We start from the raw sequence: 5,412 nt of genomic DNA, 5'->3' as shown, positions 1-5,412 counted from the left end.
TTTTGCCACATATAAATGCACATAACATTTAAAGACTGGAAAACAATCGTGCAATTGATACAGGAAAAAAAGGAAAAAGGTGAAAGAAAGGAATCTGTTTGTAATCTACCTGCAAAATTCTCCTCCTGAGATGTTTTTTTTTTGTGTGTGTAAGCAGCAACATACTTCACCTAAAACTTGATATAATCGCCTTCAAGAGAGCCGAAACAGAAATAAAAACATTTTATATTAATTGAAGTTCTACAGGACAACATACAGTGTATCACAATAGTGAGTACACCCCTCACATTTCTGCAAATATTTCATTATATCTTTTCATGGGACAACACTATAGAAATAAAACTTGGATATAACTTAGAGTAGTCAGTGTACAACTTGTATAGCAGTGTAGATTTACTGTCTTCTGAAAATAACTCAACACACAGCCATTAATGTCTAAATGGCTGGCAACATAAGTGAGTACACCCCACAGTGAACATGTCCAAATTGTGCCCAAAGTGTCAATATTTTGTGTGACCACCATTATTATCCAGCACTGCCTTTACCCTCCTGGGCATGGAATTCACCAGAGCTGCACAGGTTGCTACTGGAATCCTCTTCCACTCCTCCATGATGACATCACGGAGCTGGTGGATGTTAGACACCTTGAACTCCTCCACCTTCCACTTGAGGATGCGCCACAGGTGCTCAATTGGGTTTAGTCCATCACCTTTACCTTCAGCTTCCTCAGCAAGGCAGTTGTCATCTTGGAGGTTGTTTTTGGGGTCGTTATCCTGTTGGAAAACTGCCATGAGGCCCAGTTTTTGAAGGGAGGGGATCATGCTCTGTTTCAGAATGTCACAGTACATGTTGAAATTCATGTTTCCCTCACTGAACTGCAGCTCCCCAGTGCCAGCAACACTCATGCAGCCCAAGACCATGATGCTACCACCACCATGCTTGACTGTAGGCAAGATACAGTTGTCTTGGTACTTCTCACCAGGGCGCCGCCACACATGCTGGACACCATCTGAGCCAAACAAGTTTATCTTGGTCTCGTCAGACCACAGGGCATTCCAGTAATCCATGTTCTTGGACTGCTTGTTTTCAGCAAACTGTTTGCTGGCTTTCTTGTGCATCAGCTTCCTTCTGGGATGACGACCATGCAGACCGAGTTGATGCAGTGTGTGGCGTATGGTCTGAGCACTGACAGGCTGACCTCCCACGTCTTCAACCTCTGCAGCAATGCTGGCAGTACTCATGTGTCTATTTTTTAAAGCCAACCTCTGGATATGATGCCGAACACGTGGACTCAACTTCTTTGGTCGACCCTGGCGAAGCCTGTTCCGAGTGGAACCTGTCCTGGAAAACCGCTGTATGACCTTGGCCACCATGCTGTAGCTCAGTTTCAGGGTGTTAGCAATCTTCTTATAGCCCAGGCCATCTTTGTGGAGAGCAACAATTCTATTTCTCACATCCTCAGAGAGTTCTTTGCCATGAGGTGCCATGTTGAATATCCAGTGGCCAGTATGAGAGAATTGTACCCAAAACACCAAATTTAACAGCCCTGCTCCCCATTTACACCTGGGTTCTTGACACATGACACCAGGGAGGGACAACGACACATTTGGGCACAATTTGGACATGTTCACTGTGGGGTGTACTCACTTATGTTGCCAGCTATTTAGACATGAATGGCTGTGTGTTGAGTTATTTTCAGAAGACAGTAAATCTACACTGCTATACAAGCTGTACACTGACTACTCTAAGTTATATCCAAGTTTCATGTCTATAGTGTTGTCCCATGAAAAGATATAATGAAATATTTGCAGAAATGTGAGGGGTGTACTCACTTTTGTGATACACTGTATGTTAAAGTTTGTAATTTAAGTCAGATGCTTGTGGGGATTAAAGCAGGTTGCAGATCCTGGATAGCTCAGTCGGTAGAGCATCAGACTTTTAATCTGAGGGTCTAGGGTTCAAGTTCCTGTTCGGGTGAGTTGCTTCTTACTGCATTAGGTAAGCGGTAATTTCCAGCATTTAACCAGCCACAGTGAAGAACTGTTGGAGTAGCGACTAATCTTAACCCATCAGATACACGACCTTTCTTTTGTTACAGTAAGCTTGCAAGCAGAGCAACAAGATGGTCAGTATTTAAGGGCTTCCTTTCTTACAACATTTCTTCTGCTAAACCATCGTGCTGTATGCTTAATTTAAGACTCCGTGGTGCATCGGTGTGTTTGAGCTTGTTTAAAAGCTCATTGACTTTAGAACGTATGCTGTTTTCACAGTGTCTGCGTTCCATTTTAGGTGTAAACACAGTTATTGGGTGAGTAAGTTTTTTTTTTATGCTTCTTATTATATCATAGTTGCATGTAGTCGGAGCGATGCTAGAGATAACAGCAACGATACAAAGGTACACCAAGTTAAGGTTTGTGTGCACAGTGCGGTCGAACTGTTTCATGTTACATAAAAAAAAAAAGTTAAGAAAGGTTGTGGGTCGAAAAGGGCCAATCGCGTGTGCCATACTTGGGATTGTGATTGAGTATACGTTGCATTGGGTGGGTAATCATGGAGCCACCGTTGAAAAGCATGAGTTGGCAGCGGTGGGATTCGAACCCACGCCCCTTGTAGAGACTGAAGCCTTAATCCAGCGCCTTAGACCGCTCGGCCACGCTATTGTTATAATATAAATTATTATTGGGCATTACAATATTGGTCTAAAAACATTTAGGTAGTCAAGTGATTGGAGTTGTTCCAAACCGCCACGTGGCATAAAACCGGTTAGAACTGGCTGAGTGGAAGCCTGGAACAAAAGGAATACCTTATATGGAGTAGTACTACACCTGGCCACTAGGGGGTGGTGGTAAACTATAAATAAGAGCTGCGCGCTCTACACGTGGTCTGTTGCATCTCTTCACTCAGAGGCTTCAGAACGCAGCTGCTTTGTGACTTGGAGGACGAACCAACCTTTTTCTGAATAAAACTTTTAAAAGGATGTCACCTTGCCTCCTGATCAATTCGGATCGATTCTAACAAAAGATCCACGTTCTAACAAATGGTAGCAGAGGATGGTTTAAAATCGATTAATTAGTGTTCATTGGAGAAATCAGGAGGACTGCAAAGGTGAACGGGATCAGATTGGATCCAGGATCGGGAGAATTCAAAATCTGCCAGACTCAAAAGGGTACCCGACTAAAAAGGTAAGGGCGATTTAAGTCCTCATTTAGATGCAATCAAATATTTAGTTCTGAGTCTGGTATGTTGAGAATTCTCTTGTAGATAATCAGAAATAATTACTGATAAATGCTAAGGCGTGGTTCCTCTTTCACTAGCAAAGGTATGGTGGGCATGCCTTGACTCCTGGTGAGTCTAAAGGATCCGGTGTGGTTAGAGTCCATGCCAGTTTGGTTAGAGTCCAAACTCAAAGCCTGGTACCAGGTCAGTTGGTTCGAGTCCAACTGTGAAAGCCTGAATGGGTTCAGGTCGGTTGGTTAAAGTCCAACCGTTTGTGTGGTAAGTTATTTTCTGGTCGGTGTTGAGCAGTCGGTCCTGAAAACCAATATAGCAATTGCTTTGTGGAATAATCAGTGGAATTGATTAAGTTTCCTATTGCATTGTTAGTAATTTGTTAGTAAAGTCAGTGAGGCTAGAACTGGTCAGGGAAACTACTTACTGGTGTCTTGGTGATGGGTATGTTGTTTTAGTTGTTGTATAAGATTTGTATAGATTCCTGTTTTAGTTGTTGTATAAGATTTGTATAGATTCCTGTTTTAGTTGTTGTATAGGATTTGTATAGTTTCCTGTTTCTGTGTGCTCTGTTCTATTTTCTCTAGTTTTCTATTCTGCTAACTTTCTAAAATAAATAAATAAATAAAAAATAAAAAATAATGGCCTCCATAACAGCTGGAGAATTGGAAAGGCGGGTAAAAAGTCGAATTGAACAAACTTCTTCAATGAAAATTCGTAAGGCCATGCTAAAGAAAGTAGAACAATGGTTTAAACTTTGTGTAGACAAAGGATTGTATCCTACACGTGGGGACCCAACCCCCGACACAAATACTAGATTAGCGTATGTGAAAATTGCTAAACAGGGTGTAAGCGATGCAAAAACTGAATTGAAGAAAGCTAAAGGGTTGAAAAAATTTACTTTTAAAAGGGTCTTAATATCTGCTGAAAATGATTTAGCTCTGACACAGATTATAATCCAGCATATGAATCATATTTGTTTAAACGTGAATTCTGCCCCCGCCGAGGATCACACACACACACCCACTGAGGAAGTAACCAATTCAGCACAGATGGCCCTGCCCGACACAGCTGTGCTGGGCTGCGCCCCTCCCCCATATGTAGCGTCAGCCATTCCTGAGCAGACGACTGCCCCCCTCCCGTCTCCCACTCTCACACATACCTCAAATACCACACCCAGCGCCCCTTTTTTACCACACACACAAATGCAGACTGGTACGAATCCGGTGCGTGTTATGTTTTCTGATAACGAACATCAGAGTAAACAAAGTGAAGACATACACACATCAAATGTGACATTAAAGGTGCTAAGTGGGGTTTTACATGCTAAATCAGAAGAATATGAGCAGCTTAGAAGGCAACAGTTAGATTTCCAAGTGAAAGTACAAGAACAGGTACAGCAATTGTCTAATGTGTTAACAGATCAAGTAAAGATGTTGACTGATAGAGTAGAGAGGGCTGAGTATGTTCCTCCAACAGAACAGGAACTAGAATCTGGGAGGGAGGAATCAGAAGAAGAAGAGGAGGAAGATATTGGAAGTGAAGGTAGCAGCTGGAGGAGAGCAAGTAGGGGAAGAAAACAAGGTAAAATGCAAGGTAGGGTTGTTAGGCCTACAATTAGGGCCAGTAACAGTAGAGAAGGTGTATTAATTACTGGTGAGGATCTGGATGTGGAATGGAAGGAAAGGAAAGACAGTAGAAGCAGAAAAGTGAAGTTGGAAAGGAAAGGAAAGTTGAGTAAAAATGAATCTCTTGACAAATATGAGAGGGACTTGAGACGGTTATCAAATCAGCTAGAAACTTCAAGGGCTGAGTTTGACATAAGGATGGGAACAGGTGAGACTGGCCATGAAGAGCCAAGATGTACTAGAACTGGTAGCCCTGTGTCTAGCAGAACTAGGGGGAAACTACAAAGTTGGGACGAACTAGAACCCCTAGTGGACATGAGCGTTACTAATGGACAGAGTAATGAGCTTGGGGTAGGACAATTCCCTGTGATAGTGACAGGAAATGGACGTGATTACGTTCCATGGTCGCACAGAGACATGCAAGCTCTAGCAGAGGACTTACCTCCTCTGTCTAAAGGGGCATCCCCATGGATCAGTACCTTTGAAAAGTTAACGGCAGCGGACACATTAGCCCTAGGGGATATAAGGGCTATCATGAAAAGGACGAGTAATGACT

The 5,412-nt window shown here is 42.7% G+C and overlaps 1 non-coding gene across 1 annotated transcript; it reads right to left on the bottom strand.

Annotated features, from left to right (window-relative positions):
- Positions 1–2,577: 2,577 nt before the first annotated feature.
- On the bottom strand, positions 2,578–2,660 carry trnal-aag (transfer RNA leucine (anticodon AAG)). Its single transcript has one exon. It is a non-coding gene; the product is annotated as a tRNA-Leu (tRNA).
- Positions 2,661–5,412: the final 2,752 nt, after the last annotated feature.

The sequence above is a fragment of the Trichomycterus rosablanca genome, chromosome 10 (genome assembly GCF_030014385.1).
Source record: "Trichomycterus rosablanca isolate fTriRos1 chromosome 10, fTriRos1.hap1, whole genome shotgun sequence".
NCBI classification, from domain to species: domain Eukaryota; kingdom Metazoa; phylum Chordata; class Actinopteri; order Siluriformes; family Trichomycteridae; genus Trichomycterus; species Trichomycterus rosablanca.
This window is presented reverse-complemented; position numbering and strand designations above follow the sequence as displayed.